This window comes from Globicephala melas, chromosome 7 (genome assembly GCF_963455315.2).
Source record: "Globicephala melas chromosome 7, mGloMel1.2, whole genome shotgun sequence".
Classification (NCBI taxonomy): domain Eukaryota; kingdom Metazoa; phylum Chordata; class Mammalia; order Artiodactyla; family Delphinidae; genus Globicephala; species Globicephala melas.
This window is the reverse complement of record NC_083320.1, coordinates 450,024-476,313: the sequence shown is the minus strand read 5'-3', so window position 1 is coordinate 476,313 and position 26,290 is coordinate 450,024. Positions and strand designations below refer to the sequence as shown.

The following is a 26,290-nucleotide window of genomic DNA, read 5'->3' as shown; positions in this document are numbered from 1 at the left end:
ACAGCAAAGCAATTCAAACCTACTTTACTGGGCTTATACAATCCTTTGCCCAGCGATTAGAAAGCACATTCTTTGCAAGTGTACATCGAACTTTTACAAAAATTGGTCAGGAGCTAAGGCCCCCCCCCAATTTTTTTCCAACAAATGACAAAAAATTAATAAACATTCTGTGATCATAACACAATTAATTAGAAGTCACGTTAAAATTTTAAAAATCCTGGAAAGTTTAAAACTTGCTCCTAAATAACTCATGGGTCAAAGAAGAAATCTGAAAATATTTAGAATAAAGCAGTTATATATCCAAACTTGTAGAATGAAGCCAGAGTGTTACTTGAGACAAATCTATAATCTTAGTCATCATATTAGTGAAGAGGAAAATGTAAAAATTAGCTAGTCACCCTCTTCTAAAATTAGAAAAGCCACAGAATAAAACTAAAGAAAATAGAAATAAAGATAAGAAATCAATGAAGTAAAAGACATATACCACAGAAAATAAACTGAGCTAAATCTAAAAAGACTAGTTAGATCTCTGGCAGAAATGATCAATAAAAAAAGAGAATAGGTAAAAATAGGCAATACTAAGAATTCAAAGTGGGTCAAAAACTATAACTAAAATAGAGACTTTGAAACATCATACAAGAATTCTACTGAGAAAAGTATTATCAAAAACTTAGATGAAATAGGCAATTTCTAGAAAAGTAAGTTACCCAAACTGAGTCTGTTAGAAATGGAAAGTTTAAATAACCAACACTCTCCAATATTTGAAGAAACAAATATAAAAATCACAACAAAAAGGCAGGCCCAGATGGTTTTGTAAGGAAGCCCCAAGAGACTGTCTTCCCAACTCACTTAAAGCCAGGGAAATTTAATACCTCCCAGACAAGGGTAGCAGGGGAAAAGAATATGTGAATTTCATCTAGGTACTTAAAAGCAAAAGCCTAAAATAATCTAGCAAACTGATCCAGAGATGTAAAAACAAATACGTAATATATAATGATAAAGTCAAGTTTAATCCAGTTATGCAAGGTGGTACAATATCAGAAAAATAAAGTAATTCACCACATTATTAGCGCTGGAACAAGAAGATCTGATCATCTCAAAAACATTCAAATGAAGAACATGATATAGATTACCCATTCCTGATAAAACAGGAATACAAGGACACATTCCCTAACTCCATGATGGGCACCTACCAAGAGTCCTCATTAGAAGCATTCATATTGGGATCATGAGGAAGGCTGGTTGCACTGAGCATTTTCTATTCAAACCTACACTAGAGATTCTAACCAGGGCAGTAAGGCGGGAAAATGGAACGTATGAGGATTGGAAACAAAACTGCCAGCGTCGGCTTCCCTGGTGGCGCAGTGGTTGAGAGTCCGCCTGCCGATGCAGGGGACACGGGTTCGTGCCCCGGTTCGGGAGGATCCCACATGCCGCGAAGCGGCTGGGCCCGTGAGCCATGGCCGCTGAGCCTGCGCGTGTGCTCCGCAACGGGTGAGGCCACAGCAGTGAGAGGCCCGCGTACTGCAAACAAACAAACAAACTGCCAGCGTTCACAGACAATATAACTGTCCAAGTACAAGATCCAGGAGAACCTATAAATGCACTATCAGAACTAACTAAAGAGTTCGTAGGTTTTTTGGAAACAAGACCAGAACGCAAAATCAATTATGTTCCAGAACACCAGCAACTATTAGAAATAAATTAATGGGAAAGTAGAATTTATGGAGAGTATTGTAAAAACCTTTGTCAAAATACAGGAAAGACCAAAATAAGTGGAGAAATGCCACGTTCACCTATATAGGAAGACTTAATCATACAGAGTGCAATTCTCTTAGACTAGAAATTCAATGCAAATGCAACTTAAATCCCAAGAGAGGCATGCACATGTGTGTATAATTTTATAACCAGATTTTATACAATTTTCATTTATACAATATTTCTATATACATTTATACAAAATATTTAATTTATATGTATACAACAACTTTTATACAGAAGATCAAGGGCCACAGACAACGCTGAGGAAAACAAGGTGGGGAGGATGTGCCCTCCCCAATCCAAGATTTTCAGCTGCAGTAATTCAGGCAGTGTGTGCTTGTGCAGGAGCAGGTGAGAAAGCCCAGATGTGGACATAACAGACAGACTCATTAGAGGTGACCTCCTGCATGGACTACACAATCAATGCCTCCGGCAAAACTGATTATTTACATAAGAAAAACCTAAGTCCTTACCTCACACCACTCACAAGGCCAGTTAAGGCTTGAGATGCAAATACTGTGAGCGAACCCCCTCACTTCTAGATATATGCTACAGGAGCATCTACAAGAACCACATCACAGCCAACAACTGTAAACAATCTGTCAATGAACATGGACAGACAAACTGAGGTGTGTAACCTAGGCTACTTACCCTCTGTGCTTTACCTACCTACCTGACAGGAACCCCTCCAAGCAGGGTCACGTTGATGGGGGTCAGGGGGCATCGCTGGGGCTGTGGGAGTGCTCAGGTCTGATACTCCCTCAGCAGTCCTGCCACCCTGTGGGAGACTGGTGCTAAGGGCGGGGGTGTGGAGCACAGTTTGCTCTCCCACACTGTGTGGTGCTCAGGTTTGGGCAAAGAGTATGCCTTCATCCTTTTTTTTTTTCTGCGGTACGCGGGCCTCTCACCGTTGTGGCCTCTCCCGTTGCGGAGCACAGGCTCCGGACGCGCAGGCTCAGCGGCCGTGGCTCACGGGCCCAGCCGCTCCGCGGACCGGGGACACAAGCCTGCGTCCCCTGCATCAGCAGGCGGACTCTCAACCACTGCGCCACCAGGGAAGCCCCTTCATCCTTCTTGAGAGCTGAAATATACTAGTAAACTCCTTCTGTGATTAAGCTTATTTATATGTAGCTATAAATATAAACTGTAGTGTCGACCCACGTTGACTGGTAGTGCATTCGAATACTGAACACCTAAAAACTAGGTTCCTTTCTTTGGCTCAGAGATAGTGTTTATTACCATATGTATGTTCAACTCAGCAGCTTTGTTCCCCCCAAATATAGTAGTACAAGTTCAGACGAGAGCGAAACAAATACCTGTGGTCCATGTTTTCCTTTACCTGGCTTGATTCTTTCTCCACTAATTCTATCAGCGTCACTTCTTTTCAGGAAGTGACAGAAAGGGTAACTTAGAATTTTCTTCAATGACATGTATTTCTCCATAACGTGAAAATAGGTAACAACTAAGTTTTAGCTAAGTCATGACAGGTGTCTCTAGTGCGAAGAGACTGTGTAATTAACACCACACCTGTCGTCAGGACACCTACGTTCAGAATCTTGCCAGATACTACTTGGGTCACCCTGGCTGGTTGCTTATGCTCTGACTTTCTACATTTCCCACCTCTATCAACTTCTGAGGGCTTTGTAACTTGTTAAAAAGATCAAGGAAGATAGTCTGCTCTACAGTAGGTATCCCACTGTTTGGGGATATTAGTGTTTAATTCCACTAAATGAACAACACATCGCCACGTTCCACTAAATGAATACTCTAGCACGTTAATTTTACAAATACTGAAACAATCAGCAATATCTTTCCACAGATGAGTAAAGAATAATATTTATTTAGAGCCTAAATCAAGAACAAGTGTCAGATAAATACACCTTATAACTCTTTTTAAAAAGCAGATGGGACAAAGGTTAGGTTCAAAAGAGTAAGTGAATGGATTTCCACAGAAATGAAATGAAACCACTCTATAGAGCCATGCTGGCCAATACGTCCTGGCGATGTGTGTCTATGGACACTCGAGACCTGGCTAGTTAGAACTGATATAGACCGTAAGGCTAAAATACACACGGGTTTTGAAGGCTTAGTACAACAAACACAATGTAAAACATCTTATTAATGATTTTATGTTGATTACATGTGGAAGTGATAACATCTTGGATTACGTTAAACAATATATTATCAAACTTAAATTTCACTTGTTTCTTTTTACATTTTAAAGATGGAAACCAGAAAATTTTTAATTATACATGAAGCTCTTATTGAACAGCAGTGCTATAGTCGGTTTTCCAAATCAAGGCAGAAAGGAATGTAACCTGACAAAAAGTTTTTATTAATAAACTTTATAAAACAGTCTTAAAGGAAGAAAATCTCAAGTCATTTTTTTTTTTTTTTTTTTTGTGGTACGCGGGCCTCTCACTGCTGTGGCCTCTCCCGTTGCGGAGCACAGGCTCCGGACGCGCAGGCTCAGCGGCCATGGCTCACGGGCCCAGCCGCTCCGTGGCATGTGGGATCTTCCCAGACCGGGGCATGAACCCGTGTCCCCTGCATCGGCAGGCGGACTCTCAACCACTGCGCCACCAGGGAAGCCCTCAAGTCATTTTTTACAAATCTCCTGTTCATAATGAATAAATTTAGAGTAGGGGAAAAAATACAAAATGGGTACTTGTCTTAGTCACGAGAGTATCTCCTCTACCACAAACACCCAGGGGCACATGGTAGAGGGTATAGTCTCAAAGATCTGAGAAAGAAGTGGCCAAGTGTAGTTTACAGTATTTCCAAGCACTCTAACAACCCATTAAAAAAAAAAACGGCAAAAGATACAAAAATCTTCCATGCAAATGCAGGAAACATTTAATTTGTACAAAAAAAAATAGATTTGAAGGTAGGATGAGACTCTTTCACCTCTCAAATTGGCAAAAATAAAGTATGAGGACAGAAACGGTGTGAGCATACTGGTGTGGCTGGAAGAAGAATAACTGAGTGACCTTTCTGAGGAGCAATCTGATTACACATTGTAATTTAAAATACAAATTTTGGGCTTCCCTGGTGGCGCAGTGGTTAAGAATCTGCCTGCCAGTGGCCAGTGCAGGGGACACAGGTTCGATCCCTGGTCCGGGAAGATCCCACATACCGCGGAGCAACTAAGCCTGTGCACCACAACTACTGAGCCTGTGCCCTACAGCTCGCGAGCCACAACTACTGAAGCCCGCGAGCCACAGCTACTGAAGCCCGCGAGCCACAGCTACTGAAGCCCGCTCGCCTAGAGCCCGTGCTCTGCAACGAGAGGCCACCGCAGTGAGAAGCCCACGCACCCCAATGAAGAGTAGCCCCAGCTCAATGCCAACGAGAGAAAGCCCGCGCAGCAACTAAGACCCAACGCAGCCAAAAATAAATTAATTAATTAAAAATAAGGAAATAAAAGTGAAGAGAAATGTTTCTGTGAACACTAAGTTTACCACACTGAAATTCTCAACAAAGCCAGTTTGCTTTAAAAAAAAATGTCAGGTGAAAAAAAATCTTAAAACCCTCAAGGAATCCTGTGTTCTAACTGCTTTATTAAGTGTCTTAAATTCTTGATCTGATGGTGAATGTCCTAGATGACGTATTATATGAGCTTGGTTTATGCAAGAAGAGATTACGTAGGATACAGTCAGCAGACACTCAAGTACACACAGCCCTGCATCAAATGATTGGTGAATGAGCAAACGTCCCCAACTACACCACATACCCAGTATCCGTGTCAATAAAGGGGCAGCTCTATGTTATACCAATACGTAACCCGTGGTGTTAGAGAAACACGTTTGTCTATGCAAAAATAACTCTGGAAGGACACTCAGGCCACTGAGGACACAGAGTTCTGTGAAGAGGAGAAAGAACAGGAGCACAGAGTCGGGTACTGAGAAGTGTCAGGGCCACAGGGTGAAGGACGGGGGTTGCACTTACTGACTCGAAAAGTCAGCAATTTTACTGTTAAGTTGGTAGGTGAGCACACATAAAAGCATATATTTCATATACCACTTACCAAAAAAAGTGTGTTTTAACAGGTACAGAAATTATGGATGGACATATGCTAAGTGTTCACAAGAGTGTATATGGGGAGTGAGGGGGGGAGAAGCTGTATTATATGACGCGCCTCACTTTTTCAAGAAAGATACTTCCACTTGGAGGGAAACAAAGGTGCTATTACGTGGCACTAGCTACTATAAATGAGTGGAAGCCTGAGTCACAAGGATTTTCTTTTCTGTTTATTAGACCATGTTACCAGCAAGAAGTCTGAAGTGAGCTTTTTTGTGGTGAATTTCTTTGTGGAGGATGAGGCTTTCCGTTAACCCATTAAAGCCCTTGGGAATCGGAAGGCACCTGCGAGCTGTCTCTAAGTGTCTGGAGGGCAGCACAGAAGGCCAATCTCTGCCAGCAGCTAACAGCACAACTAGGAACGAGTACAGACACCTTTCACCTCAGCACAAAGACAAAGGTCCCCGAGGGAGCACACCTCGCTGGATCTGCGCCCTGGAAACCTAGGCAGAGCACTTCCCACCCGGTGACATGCTCCCCACTAGGTGACCGTCTGGATTAGATGACTCCTTAGGTCTCCGCCTCGACACGTCTTTGTGTCCTTAAAGAAACCAACCACTGCTTCTAGGGAAGTGCATCGTGAGGTCTCTGAACACCATGCTTCAGAGCAGCGCCTCCACACACAGGCTTGGAGGCCCACCCTCCTGCCTCAACCTGGAGGGCGTTTCTGGGAAGAGCAGGACGGGATGGAACGGCCATGGAGGAGGGCTCTGGCTGGCTCTCCCCCTCAGTCCTACAATTAAACTACAAGAAACAAAATAATTCCAAGTTTGACCTAGGGCAATATACTTGAAGGTGTTTTTTCTTCCTACAATTTACACAGAAAAGTTCCATGAGCTAGAATGAGCTTTTAGCTCGTGTTTATAAAAAACTTTGCAATGGATACAAAGCTAGCTAAAGCTATGGGTGGATACTTAAGAATTAGAACAAGTCCTGTCCAAATAGAAATGAAATGCTTTTCTACAAAGGAAGAAACAAACATCAGAAACATCAAGTCTTCGGACTTTCTCCTCTGCAGGGTGTTAAGCCTCCGTGGGCACTCAAGTGCCGTCTGCCTGGTGACACTGGGCCCATCACACATCTTCAACTGACCTGTTTCCTCATTTGTCAGACGAGGAGATGGGATTCCATCATCTCTTCCAGTATTACCTTTCTGAGTCTCCCAATTTAAATCCCTTTAAATCCCTCACTTTGGGATTTAAAGACTTCCTAGAAACCCTTAATGATACAGCTGTCCCCAACCCCTCAAAGAACTAATTCAACATAAAGGCACAGTAATACAAAGTACAATGTACAGGGACTTCCCTGGTGGTCCAGTGGTTAAGTCTCCATGCCCCCAATGCAGGGGGGCCGGGTTTGATCCCTGGTCAGGGAACTTGATCCTACATGCATGCCTCAACTAAGAGTTCACACGCCACAACCAAAGATCCCACACACCACAATGAAGATTCCGCACGCGACAAGGAAGATCCCCCGAGTGCCACAACTAAGACCCGGCATAGCCAAATAAATAAATAAATAAATTTAAAAATTTAAGCATTAAACAAAAACGAAACAAAATACAAGGTACGGACCAAAGCAGAGATATTTAATCTCTGTCCTGAGTCAAACACCTGAGATCCAGGACTCAGGGTAGACCACCATGCTGTAAGAGCATCTGGGGTGCAGGACCTTAGAGGTTTCATCTGTCAACAGAGAACGCTGGACAGGGCACGAAAAAACTGTTAACCCTCCTACTAGAAAACCGGTAACAACCAAAGAGGGGAGGAAGAGAAAGACAACCTAGCTCTGGCTCCACAGGGAGCCAAGGATGGGAAGCAGGTGGGCAGCAGGGCCCTCATCAGCATGGTGGTGCCAGACTAAGGTGAACGCACAGAGGCCAACTCCAAGCAGACACGAAGCACCCTCTTGGGATGAACTCTAGCTACTGTGTGAAGAAAGAATTGTGGAAATGCAAGAGCAGAAAAACTGAGAAATAAAAAGCTGATGAAGTCTGGAAGTAACCACAAATTCCCTGAGGAGGAGACTGACTGGATAAACCATGCTATGTCCATGCAACAAAATAACAGGCGGCCTAAGAGGCATGCATGGCAAGATCTCCATGCACTGTTACGCATGGTCTCTAGGGACAAGGTTAGTGAGAAACGGCGAAGGAGGCAGGAGGTGCGGAGTAAGCTACCTAACTCCAAGAAAGTGTCGGAAACACCAGTGTACCTATGTCTGCTCGTATTTGCAAGAAGAAACAATGGGAGGCAACACTGGGAGAAGAAAAGGGAGGAGGGACAGGGATGGACGCAACTCATCTGAATATACCACTGAGTCCCTCTGCCTTTAGAACCATATATATCAGAGAAGAACAAACTCTAAAACAAATATGTCCTGCTTCTCTGTCTTAATGGTGTTTACATGGTTGGGTTCAGTTAACATTTATGGCTCAACGAATTTTCACTAAGGATTTGCATAGTTCTCTGTATGTTTATTATACTTCTTTAATACTTTTAGTAAAAAAGATTGAAATGAACCTAAATAACAATGTCACAACAGTGGCGCAAGCATCAGAGAAAAACATAACTTTAAAACACAGTAACTTGACAGTATATTCCAAGTGGGATATAATCTAATAACATCAGTTACTATTATGCTAAAAATATTTTATGTTGTAGGATAAGGTTAATATCCTTAAAAAACAATTTTCAGCATTAGCAAAAACCATGTAGATTTTTATTTGAATTGGAAATATCTATACTCATGATCGGTTCCTAGGCCTGTCTGCTACGAGAAGCAATGCAGTGGCACTGGGCACCCTGAGCACACAGACTGTGGCAATCAACACCATTCCCCACTAAAAGGAACCAGGCTCCTTGGAAAAATAGCTGAGTCCAGGTCACAAGATGGGACATCTCGCTGTGGCAAAGAGCAAGGAAGGAGTCACAGACTAACGGGGACGTCCAAAGAACACAGAAGCCAACTAGGGGGAACAATATAAGCATCAAAAATTGGCTTCAATGGGTTGAAACACAATTACATGCACATCTACAAGTTTATAATACTAGGGGGGGAAAGCAACAAAAATGCATTGTTGCTTTGGAAGTTGCTAGTCCAAACATATTCTAAATATGAATAAAGCAAAGAAATCATTTCTCCTTTCTCTTCAGGAGGAATTGTATTTTAGAGTAACCAGAATTGATCAGGGAAACCTTCTTCATGTAAAAATGCCAACAAATAAATGTAGAAACAGATAGCCAGGTACTCGGTCCTGGAACCTGTGAATATGACAAATGAATAAGAGTTAAAGTTAAGAATATTGTGATGGGAAGATTATCTTGGATTATACAGGTGGGACCTAAATGTAGTAAGTATCCTTAAAATCATGTGCTTTAAAGATGGAGGAAAGGGCCGCAAGGAATGCAGGCGGCTTCAAGAAGCTGGGAAAGGCAAGAAATGGGTTCTCCCCTAAAGCTTCCAGAAGGAAGCCCTGCTGACACCTTGACTTAACCCCAGTGAGACTGGTTTCAGCCAAGTGTGTGGTAATTTGTTACACCAGCAATAGGAAACTAACACACCAATGAAACAGTGAATATAAGCAAAATGGCTATTAAGCCCCTTAGATAACTGGTTGATAAAAAACTTTATAATGAGGGACAGAATCAGCCTTCAGACACTTCATTCATTGATCACTTGTAACATAACGAAGAGAAAGACAGCCAGACATTACGCCTCCTGGTATAATGCAAAATGAAGTACACAGCACAATCTATGATGTGTTCTTGACACCCTCCCTACACCAGCTTTGCCAAAACAAACAAACAAAAAACCCCAAACCCAAAACAAATAACCACCCCCCAAACCAATTAAGCATCTAAACCTAGCTACCAGTTTACAGAAAGTATGAGGATCAGAGGAATATACCACATGCCACCACAACAATACAAGCAACCAAATGCAGAATGTGGGAAAACCCCCAGCACAAATGGCCCCGCTGCTTTCATAAACAAGAAAAGGGATTGTTACAGATCTTAAAATTGTTTAGATTTTTAATGCAGTGTGGACACTTTCTTTGGGTTTTCTTTGACTCAAACAAACCAAGTGTAAAGACGTATTTTATGACATTTGGAGAAAAGTGAACACAGAATAGATACTGGATGATACTAACAAAATATAGTTAATTTTGCTAGGTAAAATTTCTTTAAAGCCCTCATCTACTGAAGATACATGCTAAAGTATTTACAAGTGACATGAAATGTGATATTTGCTTTAAAATACTCAAACTCAAAATTAAAAGTATGACAAGTGCGGAACAAGCAAGGAAAGATAAAATAAAAATGGCAAAATGCTGACAACTCTTAAAGTTGGGTGACAGGTATGTGAAATATCAATATTCTCTCCTATTTTGGGATATGTTTGAAGGTTTTCCTAACAAAAAGGTGTAAAAAAAGAAAAAGATCAAAGATCACTACTTATCAGGGCATACAGGATGCTACCAAAGCTATACTCTGAGGATGAATCAAACTTGTAAATTTTATTATAAGAAGAAATGAACATAAATGAGCTAATCAGCATTCAAATCAAGATGGAAAGAGAAAATCAAAGAAAGTACATGGAATAAATAAACGAAGAACCGGTGAAATAGAAAACAAAAACTAACAAAATACAGCTGGTGTGGTCAATCAAAACCAGAATCAGTTTCTCTGAAAAAATAAATTAAAGAGCAATTAACTCTTTCAAGTCTGATAAAGACAAGGAAAGAGCACACAAAGAATACAAGTGCACAATGATATAATATTATCCTTGCCTGGTACTGAAATAAGAAGTGTTATAAATGGCAGTAATTATATCTTCTGGTAGTTCCCAAGGAAGTAGGAGCTTCTTTGCCCCATGAATTATTTTTGTATCTCACCGGCATCAATTGGGTTCTGAGCCCATCAGAGGACCAATAACTATAGTCAAGGGGCCAAGGGGATGGAATATGTCTATTAACTACAGCCAATCAGGGTCCACCCACGCAGCTGGGCCATTTCAACCAAAACACATGGCTTGTACATGGTAAAAAGGGGAGCTCCCCAGAGGAAAATCAGGGCACTGCTTTGCCTCCCCAAAACAATGAGTGGGTGCTGCAGAGAAAAGAGATTATCAACTACAAAAGAGTTTACAAACATATAAAATTTTAAACAAAACACCAGCACAGTAAATCCACTCTAAATTTAGAGAATAAGGCACTGTGACTAAGTAGGTCTGTTCTAGGGATGCAGTAAGGATTCAATATTAGGTAATGTAGACATCTCACATTTATAGCTCCAAGGAGGACAAAAAAACATATATACATGACTGATAGATGGCCATTTAAAAAACATCCGTCTGACTGATGAAATTCAAGCATCTATTCCTTGCTTCCCATGGAATGTAACTTCAGGAATAGAAGGAAATGGCAATACGAAGAGTATTTCCCGGAAGTAAAATGTATCTCAATTAGTGAAAGGCCAAAATTATCCTATTAAAGTAAGTAACGAAACAGCAAAGATGTCTACTGTGGTCACAGACTGTCAAACACACAATCTAAGGAGAAATAATTAAGCTAACACACAAATGCCACTATTTGCAGATGACCATCTGTCTAGAAAACCCCTCTACTATAATGAAAAGCTAGGAAAACTGAAGGGAAATTCAGTGTTAGCAAAACAACACACACACTAGATGCCTCAGTCATGGAGCAGTTTCATCATCCAGGACACTCATCACAGAGATGTCTGTTTCCATGCCCCCGCCCCCGCAAGTTCATCTACACCCTCAAGGAAATGCCAAATAACATCTGCGGTAGGCTAAACAATGGCCACTCAAGACATCAGGTCCTGATATTTGGAATTTAAATGTTACCTTACCTGGAAAAAGTCTTTCCAGAAGTGCTTAAAGATTACCCTGGATTATCTGGATGGGTCCATTACAAGTGTCATTCTGAAAGAGAGGCAAAGAGACAACACAGAGGAGAAAGCTTATATGAAGGTGGAGGCAGACACTGGAACACACAAGCCAAAGAAAATGGGAGCAGCCACCAGAAGCTGGAAGGGGCAAAGGACAGTTTCTCCCCTAAAGCCCCCAGAAGGCGCGTGGCCCTGCCAGATTTTAGATTTCTAGCTCCAGAACTGTGAGAGAATAAATTGGTGTTGTTTTAAGCTACTAAATTTGTGGCAATTTTTCACAGCCCTAGGAAACTTAACACAACGTCCCCGTAGGTTTTGTTTTTCAATATATACACTGTAAAAAAGATTCCCAAATTCACCTAAAAATAAAATTGTTCTAGGTTATTTGGAAAAAAGAAAAAAAGGGGGAAAAAGAAAAAACATTCAACCTGAAGTTAAGTAAAGCACACCATAAAGCAACAGTAATTAGTACTTGGTGGTTTTTGCTAAGGAAAAAGAAAAACTCATGTGTATCTATGAGTTTAGCATTTGAAACAAGTGCCATTTCAAATCAGCAAGGAAGGATAGACTAGGCAGTAAACAGCGCTGGGCCCATTTGCAATCCATTTTGGGAAAAATATAAAGGTTGATCCCTACCTCACACCATACACCAAAATAAAATTTCAGCTGGATTAGAGATCTGGCCATAAAAAATCAAGCCTTGAGGAATTCGAAGACTGGGGAGAAAAACCTATGATTTGAGGGTGCAAAGGCCTACTGATAACACAGACTGTAGACATCACCAAGGAAGATACTGACTCATTTGACCCTATTAGAGCTTAAGAATTTTGTACAGTAAAGGCTACCATATAGAAGTTAGGACACAAACAGAGTTTTTCTCTGGTTGGGAAACATCTGAATAGACTAGGACCTATCAACACACAGTTCATGGAAAACTAAGACATACGGCACATAAACCCATGAACAGGTGTGTTCATCTTCATTCTGCCCTTATACTATGAGATCTACAAAGATGAACAGAAGTGATGCAGATTTTGAAATGGTGAGGAAAATTGGCTTCTCTATCGTTGAGAATGGGTAACATTAGAATGCAATTTAAGAACACAAATAATCGGGCTTCCCTGGTGGTGCAGTGGTTAAGAATTTGCCTGCCAACGCAAGGGACACAGGTTTGAGCCCTGGTTCGGGAAGATCCCACATGCCGTGGAGCAACTAAGCCCGTGTGCCACAACTACTGAGCCTGTGCTCTACAGCCCATGAGCCACAACTACTGAGCCCACGAGCCACAACCACTGAAGCCCGCCCACCTAGAGCCTGTGCTCTGCAACAAGAGAAGCCACTGCAATGAGAAGCCTGCACACCGCAACGAAGAGTAGCCCCTGCTCGCTGCAACTAGAGAAAGCCGGCGCACAGCAACGAAGACCCAACACAGCCAAAAATAAATAAAATTAACTAATTTTTTAAAAACCCACAAATAATCGACATACCCATAATCCAATTCAGTGATAACACTCCAAAGAACCTACTCTCCAGAAGTACCTGCACAAGAACACAGAAGGCATAGGCATAATAGGTATAAGAAGGCTCATAGAAGCATAGTGACATGCAAAGAACTGGAAAAACACAACTGTGCACCAGTGAGATAGTGGTAACTAACTACACAGTGACGCATCGATACCATACAGCAGGCATCACCAACAATGAAGCGATGGCTCAGGTAACAGCCTCGAAAGGGCAAAAAGACAGTGCACAGAACTTTATTTCTAGAAACTGGGATATGAGTTCCACAAAACGGGGTGTCCACATACCTAGGGTATCAGAGGCTGAGTGAGATGAAGAGAGCAGAGGGCACCTGTGCAGAAGACGGGGCAGCAACAGGAGACTGGGAACACACACAGTGACTAATCAAATAAGTAAATATATAAGGGACACTGGCACCTAGGATTGTCACTGTTGGAAAAGGGAGCTACCAATTCAGAAAGGGAAAGACTGGAATGAACCCTGTGGTATTAGATAGAAACCGAGGTTCTGAAATGAACTCGTGCCTTTCAACATACAGAGATGTAAAAAGAAACGTGTTGTAAATACACAGGCATCTGTATATCTGTGTGTGCATGTGTACATGTATGTGCACACACACCCACACACACACACTCCATCTCTGTCCACTAAGAGGGCCTGAGTGCATTAACACCCCAACAACAGCCCAACTGGTGCCCACATTCTGCTTCTCTGAGTACCAACGGTCGTAAAATGGAACCGGGCCTCCTCAAAGAAAAGGCTGATTTCAGGTCTGGGGCAGGAAAGCATTGTACATGAAGAGCCCAGAGTACCTTGCTGTACCAGAAAGCAAGAAGTATTAAATGAATAATGGGGACTTATCCAAGCCAGGACACAGCAGCTGGCTTTAAGGGGCTCCCACTGGCCAAACATGGGAAAATACGAACATCAAAATAAATAACGATAATAAAAGATGACAGCCAACTGAATAAAATGGGAAGCTCTTAGCCTGCACTGATATAAATGAGCAAATCGAAAGTCTGATAGGAACAGATACTTAGTTTCAAAAGCACCTCCCCCCACAGTATACTTATTAATCACAAAGACTTCAGTGGAGAAGCCTGGCAGACACCACCTTTATCAAGTGAGCCAAGCGGGCACCACTGGTAACAGGACAAATCGAAATCGCGCACCATCTGATACAATGCCAAGAGAGGAACCCAGCACTCCTTCTGTGCTATTCCAGCTGAAGATGCAAAACCTGAATCGAATCAAAAGGAAACAGACAAACCCACTCTGAGGGACACTCTGCAAACTAACTGCTTGTGGTCAACAAGTGTCAAGGTGAGGAGAGTCAAGGTAAGATGGGGCAAATGCTCCAGTGTAGGAGAGACTAGAGACCTGACAAGGAGTGTCAACACAGGGCTGTGAACTGGGTCTTTCTGGTGAAGCGTGAACTGGTCTGAAGGTAGCAAAGTATTCATGTGTGTGAGCGGTTGTACTAAGCATCTTGTTTGCAGGAAACACACTGAAATAGCCAAGGGTGATGAGGTTTCATGTCCCCAAGTTACTTGCAGGTGGTTCAGAAAAAAGTGTTTTGTACCATACTTGAAACTGCTCTTAAAGTATGAGAGTTAAAAAACATTTTTTTTAAAATAGAGGAGAGTACTAGTTTTGTAATTAGAAAAAATAAATGCCTTAACTTGGAAATAAACACATTGAGGTAGGAGGGGGTGGCAAATGACAGTGACCATCCAACTCCAGGTCAAACCCAAGTTTAATAATGTATATCTGACTATGAGTTCACCTATTCACATCAGGGCACTTCTCACTCACATTTTATGGAGCATAACAAAGTTTTACCTAAATTTTATAATATTGTGATGACACTAAAGCCTGTTACACATCATTTTTTCAAAGTTCATGAAAGCAGATTTTTATTTTATTTTTTTAAATTTTTTAAAATTTTCTTTTTTGTGATTTATCTATTTAACTACCTATTTAACTATCTATTAATGTCTATTTATCTATTAACTTACTTATCTATTTACTTACCTATTTATCTGTTTACTTATCTATCTATCTGCATGTGGAACTTCCCCAACCAAGGATCAAACCCGTGCCCCCTGCAGTGGAAGCATGGAGTCTTAACCACTGGACCATCAGGGAAGTCCAAAAGCAGAATTTTAAACCATCAGACAGTGTCAAGAAAGCTGCTGACAGCACCACGTCAACATGCTGAGCAGCACACCCCAAATGACGTCAGGGTCCACAGCGGGACTCCCCGCCGGCTCCTGCAGAGGAGGAAGGAGGCCTGCGGGAGAGCAGAGGTGCTCCGAGAGCTTTTCAGACACCACAAGCAGAAGGAGCACAAGGGACGTGCCCATCTGAGCTAGCCACCAATCACAGACTGTTCTCTGGGCAAGAAGCAAAACTCAGAGACACCAGCAGCTGGAGCCAGCCATGCCACGTAAGGGACCGTGGCCCAAAGAGAGGGGAGCGATATTTAGGCTGGGCAAAGAGACTGACCACTCAATCAACAACGGCTTAGGGCTTCCCTGGTGGCGCAGTGGTTGAGAGTCCGCCTGCCGATGCAGGGGACACGGGTTCGTGCCCCGGTCCAGGAGGATCCCACATGCCGCGGGGCGGCTGCACCCGTGGGCCATGGCCGCTGGGCCTGCGCGTCCGGAGCCTGTGCTCCGCGGCGGGAGAGGCCACAGCGGTGGGAGGCCCGCGCACCGCAAAAAAAACCAAAAAAAGCACAACGGCTTAAAAGAGAGAAAAGCCCTCACATACCCCTACCACTTCAGGACTGGGGTGAGGAGATAACAAGACAAGCAAAGCTACCTTTGTGAATTAAAACAGTCCTATAAGAAGCCTTCTAATGCATAGCCAGTAAGTTCTAAATAGCCGAAAACCAAAATCATACACCTTCAATAAAGCCATATACCAACTGACACCAAAAACCTAATACTATACAATCCTGTGAGATTTTATGGAAATTCCCACAGATCCCCACTGAGTCCTTCACGTGCCATTTCTTCCTTGAAGGTTTGGTCCTAACACTACCCACACAGTGTGGAACCATCCAGAAGAAATCAAGGGCTGGAGGTGTGTGTAAACCTCCAACTCAGCGGCATCTCTGGCAGGTAGGCATACCTGAAGCCCCAAGCAACCAAGGACGAGAAGATGAGGATGTCACGCGACGCTGCTCCAAAAGCAAAGGCATGTCTCACGGGTCAAAGGAAAGCCAACCCGTGTTTTCAAAGATCAAAAAGAGAGTGTTGCCTTTCCCAGTAACACCATCGTTTCCTCCCTGCCCAGTCTTTCAGAAAAGAGCTACACTTAACCCAATCTCAAGGGCACACAGTGATCATCTCCAGCACCTGTGAAATTAAGGGATAGCTCCAAACGGCAGCAAGCCTGATGGGTCACCTGGTCTGGACGCCCCAGAGGCCGCCAGGCTGAGCTTAGGAGCCAAGGGGCCCTGGGCACAGGCCGCCTGACAGCACTGCTGAGCTCACTGCTCTGGCGACAAAGGCAATACAGCACTTTGGTCTCAGGGGCAGGAGAGTCAGCTCCAAGCAAAAGCAAATGTATCAAAACGGAAGCCTTGTTTCTACAGAAAAAAACTGTATTCTTCAAATTGATCTCACACACACAGATTTAAGCCAGTGCTATAAGAACACCTAACTAATCTTACACTTATGAGAAAAAGTCAAAACAGTCAATATAATTCAGTAATTCCATCTGAAAGGTATTTATAAATGAGCTAAGTATTAATAAAATTAGAAAGCATGTCACATAAAAGTGAAATGAACAGTAACATACAAAATAAAACCGATTAGGATACGCATCATCCTTGATTTTGCTCGCACCTGACCTGTCATCACCTAACACCCTACGTCCAGGAGTCAGTGCACCATCTCAAGTGAGGGAGAAGTGAATTTAAAGTCCCACCCAGACACCTCCAAGCCTTCTATTTATAAGTCACAGGACACCACCAAGTTAGGGTTAGCACGGTTTGTAACTGTCAGAATGGTACATCAGAAAGACAGGAATGATCACACAGAGCCATCCTTTCCTCTTTTATTACTCTTTTTTAATTTCTAAAGAAAAAGTTAAAACAAGGACGAAAACTTTCAACTCTGTATATCAAGGAATCAGAAACCACACCCTGTATACTGAGAAGGGAGCCCTGAGAGGCAGAGCCACTTCTCAACAAGTCACTCACCTCAACCAGAATTTCAAAAACAGCAAAACATGCCAAATACACGACATCCTTTCAAACACTGTTCCTTCTAACCCTGCGGTTGCACGGCTTTCTCTTTCCCTCTGGCCTCAGCTGGTCCTGAGGGGTCCGGCGGTCAGGGCGTGTTCGACAGCTTCCATCTCCCCCAAGGCTGTCTGCTGTGGTAACCTCCTCAGGAGCGCAGCTCTCTCCAGAGCCTCCTGATGGAAACCTCCTAAGAGGCCAGAGCAGTTGCCATGCAGGCCGTTGCTACCAAGGCACCAGCATGAAGACTGCTTTCCCTCCCCCAGGAACCATCCACCCAGAGGTCTGTAGGATGACGAGGGGCAGGGAGCTCGGCACTACGCCCCCTGGCGCCTGACCCTCGTTAGTCCAAGAGATTCCTGACTCACAGCGCCCGCCCTCCCAGTCCCCTTTCACTTAACTCCAGTCGCCCAGGCCAAGCGATGCACAGGCCTAACGGGTGGTGCACAGAACTTCCCTGGAAGGGCACAACAGGTTATGCAACAGAGATAACGCTGCACACTGAACTGCCTCTGGCCAAAGGTATTTCCTTCCTCCAGAAAGAAACCAACAGCAGTAGCACTGGTCCAGCCTGCACTGTGTCTAGAAGCTTAAGTGCCGTTAATGACCTTACAGCTGGGAAGACAGTGTATCCTGCCCGTGGACAGAGCTGGGACTGCTACGCAGAGTTCTCCCTCAGCCAGCAGAGCGAGGCCAGCTCAACCCACGCCCCAAAACAAGATGCTAGAAGCTTAGAGAAAGGAATCATGCCGATAAAGGTGAGACAGCATAGAAAACAGGCAGGAGGACACTTGGCTTCCCAAGCATCGGTGAGCCCCACGGTACCAAGCTGCACTGCCACAAAGAAGGCCCGTGCTCAGCATGCTTCCGGATCTCAGCAACGTGCCGGCCAAGCACATCCAAGCCTCTGGAGAAAGCTGAACTACAAAACCATCTGTGAAGGCCAGAGTCAACGGTGGTTGAAGAACACAAGAGCAACAGGTTGAGATGTGGCCTGCAGACTGCCTTATTTCTGTGTCCAGCACACCCCTCAGAGCCTAGAAAGCTGCTCTGGCTTGCAGCAGCCCATGGTAATTCACCAAGAGGCAGGAAAGACAAGAGTCCAGAATCAACACTGTCCTGTCTGTTCATCCCCTCCAAACACACAGGGCACCTGCCATAGCCAGGACACCCTGCTGCGCCAGGGGGTCCAAAACAAGAACAAGTCTACCAGTGGCTTATCCTGTAACCCAGATGAAGGGTGGGGCAGGTAAAGCTAAGCAGGGACTTACCCCACCAGACCTGTGTAGTCATATGATGACGTCACGGAGGCAGCCAGAGGCGGTGGAACTGGGTTGCTGCAATAGGAAGATGGAAACACCAGTCCAGCAAGAGTGAAAGCTGACCCCCTGACGGTGGCTGAAGACTGACCGACAGCAGCCGTTTACAGGTTACTGCAGAGATGGGCCCTGAGTGCTCAATGGCTTTAGGTCTGGAACTCTGATTTGTTCACTTCCTTCCGGGAAACCTACTGACAGATATGTACTTGGTGAAAAATAAATGCCTGATGAGGAATCAATGATATTCAAAATTCTAAGAGACACAGACCAATTTTAGTGTGTTTCCTTCAGGGTAGAATATCTACCTTGCTACAAAGGCCTGGGTGGCCCCACTCCTGGACATTACATCACCTCTGGATCCCAAATTTTAGAGAAACTCTAGAGATGCTGAGAGGAAACACTAGGTAAATTGTCAAGGCTGAATGTTTAAATGTGTGAACTGAAAATGAGGACCAAGGCAAGGAAAAAAGAAAATCCTGACTTCTCTGTGCCTCTGTCTCCTGTCCTGCAAAAGGGAGCTGACGTTAGTATCGGGTCACTGTGAGGATTATGAGAGTTTACATGCAGCGCTTAGCCCAGGCCTGGCAGAGTAAGCCTGGGGAGAACTTTCTGTGACCATGGCCCTCCTCGGTATCCGTGACAGCCACGAGAACTCTGGCAGTGCAGGCAGTACAGCCGTAACTCAGCCTCAATTGCCAGTGGTCTCACCCTACCAGGCTCCACTCTCCTTGACTGAAAAATGGGGCCTGTGACTGCTACATCCTAGAGCCCTCCAAGGACACAGCCGGTAAAGCAGGACTTCTCAACCTCACTGCTGCTGACCTTGTGACCAGGCAGTTCTTCCTTATGACCACACAATTCTTCCTTGTGGGGCTGTCCTGGGTACTGCAGAATGGTGAGCACCTCTGGCCTCTAACCATGAGATGCCAGCAGCACTCCCAACTCATGACAACCAAAAATGTTTCCAGATATTCTGGGGTGGGGGTGGGGGTGTAAGATCACCTGGTTGAACCATTGCTGGAAGTAAAGGTCATGATGCCTGGTGTGTAGGAAGCAACAAAAAAAGCTTTAATAGGCAAGGCTTTTTGTATCACTCGTGCATCCTTGAAACAGATCACAAAACGGGATGCTGTATGAGTGACTATTAGCTCCAGGTGTCACCCTTCCAAGTTGAAAAACTAAGTTTCTGATAAACTGAATTGAACAAGGGCGGGGGCGGGGGGGAACGCTGGGAGGGGAGGGGTAAAGGGAGGGAGGAAATGAATGAAGGAAAGGAAGGAAGAAAGGAAACAAACCACCTCAGAGACTCCTTTCCTATCTTTGAGAGGAAGAAGCTGAAGTCCTACAGATCAAGAAACACTCAAGGGCTTCCCTGGTGGCGCAGTGGTTGAGAGTCCGCCTGCCGATGCAGGGGACACAGATTCGTGCCCCGGTCGGGGAAGATCCCACGTGCCGTGGAGCGACTGGGCCCGTGAGCCATGGCCACTGAGCCTGCGCGTCCGGAGCCTGTGCTCCGCAACGGGAGGGGCCACAACAGTGAGAAGCCCGCATATGGCAAAAAAAAAAAAAGAAAAAAAGAAACACCCAAAATCACAAGGCTGATTAAGAACAAGTTTAAACTGAAGTACATTCAGGTCTCCTGACTCCCGCTCCAGTGGAGGACTACCTTCCCCACCTGAACAAACATCTCCACCCTCTGCCCTGTCTGGTAGAAAGAACCAATGCCTAAGACCCAAGCACCGCTGCATGTCTGACAAAGTCCACAGCCAGGAACGTCTAAGAATAGCAATTCACACAAATAAAAGGCAAACCTGAGAGCGCTTTCAGAAAAGAATCCATCCTAATTGCTCAACGGCACTTGCTACCTAACTACTGGTTTCTGCATCAGCAACTTCCTGCCTCTCCTTGACCTAGATGAGGGCTGCTGTTCCAGCTGTGGGGTCTCAGGGCACAGATAAGCCTCCTGAGAGGATACTGCACCCATGGCAGAGCCTGGGATGGAATGGGCAGGGGCCATGGCGACTACATTCATACCAGTTTTATTAACTGATAGTATGAATACGATAATACCGTCAACCAAAGAATGATCTTTAGCATAAAAATATTGTAAAACACAACAACAGAAGTAAAAATTGGCAATCTTCTTGATTCTTCCTCAAGAAATATCTCCAAAACTATTGTTTTACCTAATATTTTTTCTTGGATATATTAATACATGGTCTAAATAAAAACTAAGATCACATTACATGCATGTAATGCCACACTTACTTCCATTTAAAAATGCATATGGCTGTCTTTCCAAGTTTTACACACAAGTTTACCTATGTTAACAACTGCACGTTGCATGGAATAACCATAAAATAAACCCCCTGCTGATGTTGTTTTGTTTTTTTCCGATTACAAGCACTGCAGAAAAGAGTACCATCTACTCACTCAAGCCTGTACCTCGACAGGTTAAATTCCTAGAAATACAATTACATGATTATGGGAGATGCGTGGATAGGCACTGCAAAGGCAAAATTTACCCTCCCAATGAATTAAACTATTTACACTACACGACATTGGGGTATACCTGTCCCCCTCACCTTTGGTAACTAAAATGGTCACGTTTATTTTCCCCAGTCTGTAGGGGAAATATGATTTTAATGTCAAGTCTTTGATCATCGGTGAAAACTAAAAACCTTGCTCTGCATACCGGCCCTGTGAGCTTCTTGCCTGTGAAGACCGGCCTTTTCACAACCTCCGTCCACTTTCCTACCAGGGCCTTCAGCACACATTTAAGACAATGTAAAACCCACAGCCGGGCTATGAAAGGTGTAGGAAATGACAGAAGAACAAGGAATTTAAGTGCAGTGCAAGTTGCAAGCTAAAAATAACATTGCGAAAGGGCAGCCAGGCAAAAGGAGTAAGAAAATGCTGTCAAAAAGGACAGTTTTCTGTGTTCTGTTCTTTTTTTTTTTTGCCTCTCATGCCTCTTAGCCAAAGGGTGTGGTTTTTTTCCCCTTTGGAAAGGGAACTAGAATCTTTGGACTGGGGACACCAGTTACAGTGGAGTGATGGCAAACCATTCTGAAGACAGGGGAAGTAACTTCTTCCATAGTTATTGCTAAGATTGTGGCCTTCTCCCCTCACTTGGCCCCCAGGCAAGAGGCTGGGAGGTATTTCTTTGGAGAACCCAAAGAGACTTGAAGAAGCTGACAGGGTGCTGTAAGGAAATGGCCCAGCCAGATGCCTCTACAGCGAATGTCACAGTTGGCAAGCCCCAGTCCCTCTGACATGTAAGCAGGCAAGCAAACATCACCGGATAGCCCAGAAAAGGCGGATACGAAAGCCAAAGTCGCAACACAAAAAGCAGCCAGAAGCAAGCAGTGACTTTTGGTAAAAGAAAACTTTGAAACTCACCAATGTCCTCAGAGAGGTAAGAGGAGAGTCTATATCCATGGAACAAAAACAGGAGGTTATAACATAGGAACAGAAAGAATAAGAGAAATCTCCTAGAAACAGAGAAAAACTCAATAGAAGCGCTCAAAGATGAAGTTGAGAATGTCTTCCAGAAAGAAATGGGAAACCTAAGAAAATCAGACTGTCAATCCAGAAGGTCCAATAGTTGAATTCTAGAAAGAGAAAGAAAGTGAATGGAAAGCTATGAAGGTAATAAATCAAGAAAAACGCCCAGCACTGAAGAACAGAAGTTTCCAAAATAAAGGGGCCCAAAGGGCAGGCAAGACACTAGATGAAAACAGACTCCAAGGGACATCACTGCACCGGGTGCTCTGAATTTCACAGAAAATCCCTCAAGCTTCAAAAAAGAAAACACGGTCACATATAAAGGCTCAAGAATCAGAAAGCTCTAACACTTCAAGGCTAACACTGGGGGATGGAAGACAGAGGGGCAAACTGATGTCCAACCTCTAAACACAGGTATATGGGCAGAATAACGCACTCCAGACATCCAGGCTCTCAAAATTTTATCTCCCAGGCAACTCCTTGAGGAAGAGCTCCATCAAAATGAGAGAGTAAAAAAAAAAAAGAAAAGAAAAGAAAATCAAGAAAGAGAAAGACATGGGTTCCAAGAAACTGAGGGCAGTGAGATCTGAAGTGAGATTCCAGCAGGTTGGAGGTCTGCGCCTACTGAACTTGATCAGATAAAAAGAACTGAATTGCTTGAAAGGAGGTTTAGACAACTAGTGAATTTGGGGTTGACCTTTAGCAGCAAATGCATATAAAACTAAGAAAACAACAAAAACCACCAATAAGAACTTCAGGAAAAACAAAAACTTCTCCAGGAAAGGAAAAGTAATCCCATCACACCATTCGGCCCAACTGTGAATGGCACCAGTAGCCAGAATATAAACACTAAATACCTGACAGCAAATTAAAGGTGCACCTGCTTTGGGCGGCCATGCATTTGTCTGCAGGGCGAAGGCAGAGGGGTGAAAGAAAGTGAGAGACGTCAGAGTGGAGAGACCATGTGTGGGACGGGGGACGGAAGCGCAGGAAGTGAGCGAGTCAGGCGTGGATGCGAGAGATGGAGGCAAAGACCAAAGCCAACAGCTAGGAGACCAACGTGGGTGTCCTGCAAGGGAGGAGACATGATGGGAGGAAGGAAACTGACACTTTTTCTTCCTCACAAGCTTTTCCAGATTTACTTGATCTTTTCAAAAGTATATGAAGATATAACCTTGATTTGAAGTAAAATTAAATTTTAATGTTAAAATCCAAATGAGTGCCAATAAACAGTATGAAGGGAGAGTATGCATGGCCAATGCATTGTTATCAAATTAACAGCAAGCATCAACAAGACGACTAACATGACAGACACCCAGACAAGTCCGGCTTGTCTTAAATGATAGCTGAGGAACCTTACCTCACCGGGTAAACAGCAGCCGACTAGGAATATCACCTCTAAAATGTCTCTGATGTTAGAAATACAAAAAGGAAAAAAATAAATGAAAACCCTGCTTTACCACAAAGTAACTTGTGTAATCAAGTTTTTAAATGTTACACACTGAAGAAAGTTTAGTTCTTTTCTTGGCTTTCAAATGTTCAATGTTGTGGTGCCTTCATAACTCAAGAGAAAAGGCATTCTGACACATTAAGGTTCTTTGGCTGTCTTTCTATACTTGGTCAAAACGTTTGACAACATGCTCCTTGGACTTTTTGCCACCAAAAGTCAGCAACTGAGAGTTCAGCTGTGTGCTATGTTTCTTCCAGGAGCTTGGTTATTTCTTAATAGAAAAGGGAAATGCCTTCCTATGATCACTAGCCCTGTGAGATGCATGTGTGCTGAATGGGCCATACCAAATACAAGCATCACTCTGTACTTTAAAAAGTGTTCTCTGCTCAAGCCCTTTAGGTAAATAAGTTTCAGCTGCCAAGCATTAATGGTGAGTCTATCTGATCCACTTGTGACTAAAGATCACAAGTCATCTTGGTGGACAGTGTAATCATTTGAAATGCTGTCCAAGTCAGTGTCTTAGGGCATTAAGTCCTTCACCATTTGAGATGTCAGCAGTGTACCAAATTCTCAACCTCTTGCCCATATATGCCACCCCCTAAGTGGATAGCTGTCACTTGTTCCCTTTGCATAAGCTAGTCTTCTTGTCTAGAACAGCCCATCCTGCCAACTCCTCCTGGAAAAACTCTTATTCATCTTCTAAACTCCAGTTTCAGAACCACATTCTTTGTGAAGACTTTCCAACAGGTAATCACTGCCCCCTCTGTCCTACCTCCACCCCTTGTACATACGTCCATTACTGCACTCAGAACACCGTAATCTCTCCTTTACAAGCGAATCTCCCCTACCAGACCATAAACTGCTTGAGGAAAAGAAAAAAAGTCTGTGTCCTCTTTACCTCTGCTGCATCCCCAGAACCCTTAACAATGTCTGGCACACAGCCATTTCCAATATATATATTTTTGAAATATTTTCTACTGTGGAAGAAGTAAAGCCATGAGGTCAAAGTCAGACCGCCAGAAACCCCAAACAACAAATCCAAAGGAAAAAAAATACTTGATGATTCAAGAAGAAATTCTCCCATCAGGACGCTGAGAAGTCAGCCTGGCCCCCTGGAGGGGGCACTGTGACCGGGTTCCAGCGGGTCCTCGAGTGCCGAGGAATGTGGGCCAACGGCATCTTAGGAGTGCTCTCCTTACACGCACTGCTCCTTTACTCAGGTGACCTCAGCCTGATTAGAGAAGAGGAGGTAAGCCCCAATCGGGACGTGACACACCGCAGAATTAATAGTAGTTACAGGGAAGTTTAATCTTCACTGTTTTCAATGGCTTTCATATTTTGTCCTTCAAGACTTGAGGGGGTATGTTCAGTTTTCTCCAAATCTAAAGCTCTCATGACAGGTGGGTGGTTGATGTCTCAGATCCAGACAACTGGGAGTTCAAATGATGGGAGCCACTCTGAACCAAATACCTTCTCAACCTTTAACACTGCTTCCAAACATCCTAATATTAAGCGTACTTCATAAGGGTAGCTGGGGTTGCTTAGTGTTCAAAGTGACCGAATATCAACCTGAGCACTAGGCTTCAGCCAATGTCTCATTAGCCCGGGTTCGCTCCCATAAAAGAACACTGAGATCATTTTGTAGAACAGCACTACCAGTTACCTCAGACAAAATCCTAATTGTGACTCACTCCGTGTTAACAGGGCCTCAAGAAAGCTACCTGCCAAGAGAGTGCCTGTCCGTCCTTAGTTCTGCGGCAGACACCCAAACGCAGGTGAAGGCAACGCAACGCCTGAGGGTTTTCGGCAGCTCTGCAGCTGAGGACAAAGAAACCCCGCAGCTCAAGGGTAAACCATCCTGCTCCTGAAGATTCCTCTAAGACTCATCTACACTCCTTCGGACGTTTCCATAGCGTTGACCATATGGACGTGACCATAGCGTTGCTTAATAAAACACAGAGATCAGTTTTCCTTTGGTCTTACGTGGTGCCCGGACACCACGCACAGGCCGACTTCCCCACCTCCTGAGTCGGCGGGGAGAGGACGCCTGGCCCTGAGCACTTCGCCACTTTCCAAAGACACCCTGTCAGGACGCCCTACGGTCACAAAGAGCTTCAGGCGCCCCGCGCTACGCGGCCGCCCAGGAGAGACTCCAGAGCCGTGTTTACTGTCAGTCGTGGGTAACCCAGAAAGGCTTCCTGTACGAGAGCGTTTGCGCCCAGCCTCCCAGCAAGCATCGGCCAGCTGCTGGGCCTGCAGGCCGCGGGAGGGGGGGAAGGACGCCCCGGGCCGGTCACGCCCCCGCCGGGCACGTCGCCCTCCCGCCCCCGAGCCGCGCCGCCGCAGTGGACTTGGAGGCGCCCCCAGGCCTCACCTAGCGAAAGCGAGGGGCAGCCCGCCCTCCCCCCTTCCCGTCGGGCGCGGGCTCCAGGCTCTGGCGCACGAAGACCACGTCCCCGGGGACGGGCGCCCAACTCTATGG

General features: G+C 44.4%; 1 protein-coding gene across 5 annotated transcripts in view; it reads right to left on the bottom strand.

Annotated features, from left to right (window-relative positions):
* Positions 1 to 26,290, bottom strand: part of HDLBP (high density lipoprotein binding protein) — a 67,256-nt gene that overhangs the window by 40,472 nt on the left and 494 nt on the right. For 2 of the 5 annotated variants that reach the window (XM_030850292.2, XM_060301560.1), the window contains exon 2: positions 11,718 to 11,790. The exons of 1 other annotated variant lie outside the window; for it this stretch is intronic. The gene's annotated coding sequence lies outside the window, so the exon portion shown is untranslated. Of the gene's footprint in view, positions 1 to 11,717; positions 11,791 to 26,182; positions 26,247 to 26,290 lie in introns of those variants that run through there. 2 more of the 5 variants (XM_060301558.2, XM_060301559.1) reach the window with 2 other exon arrangements.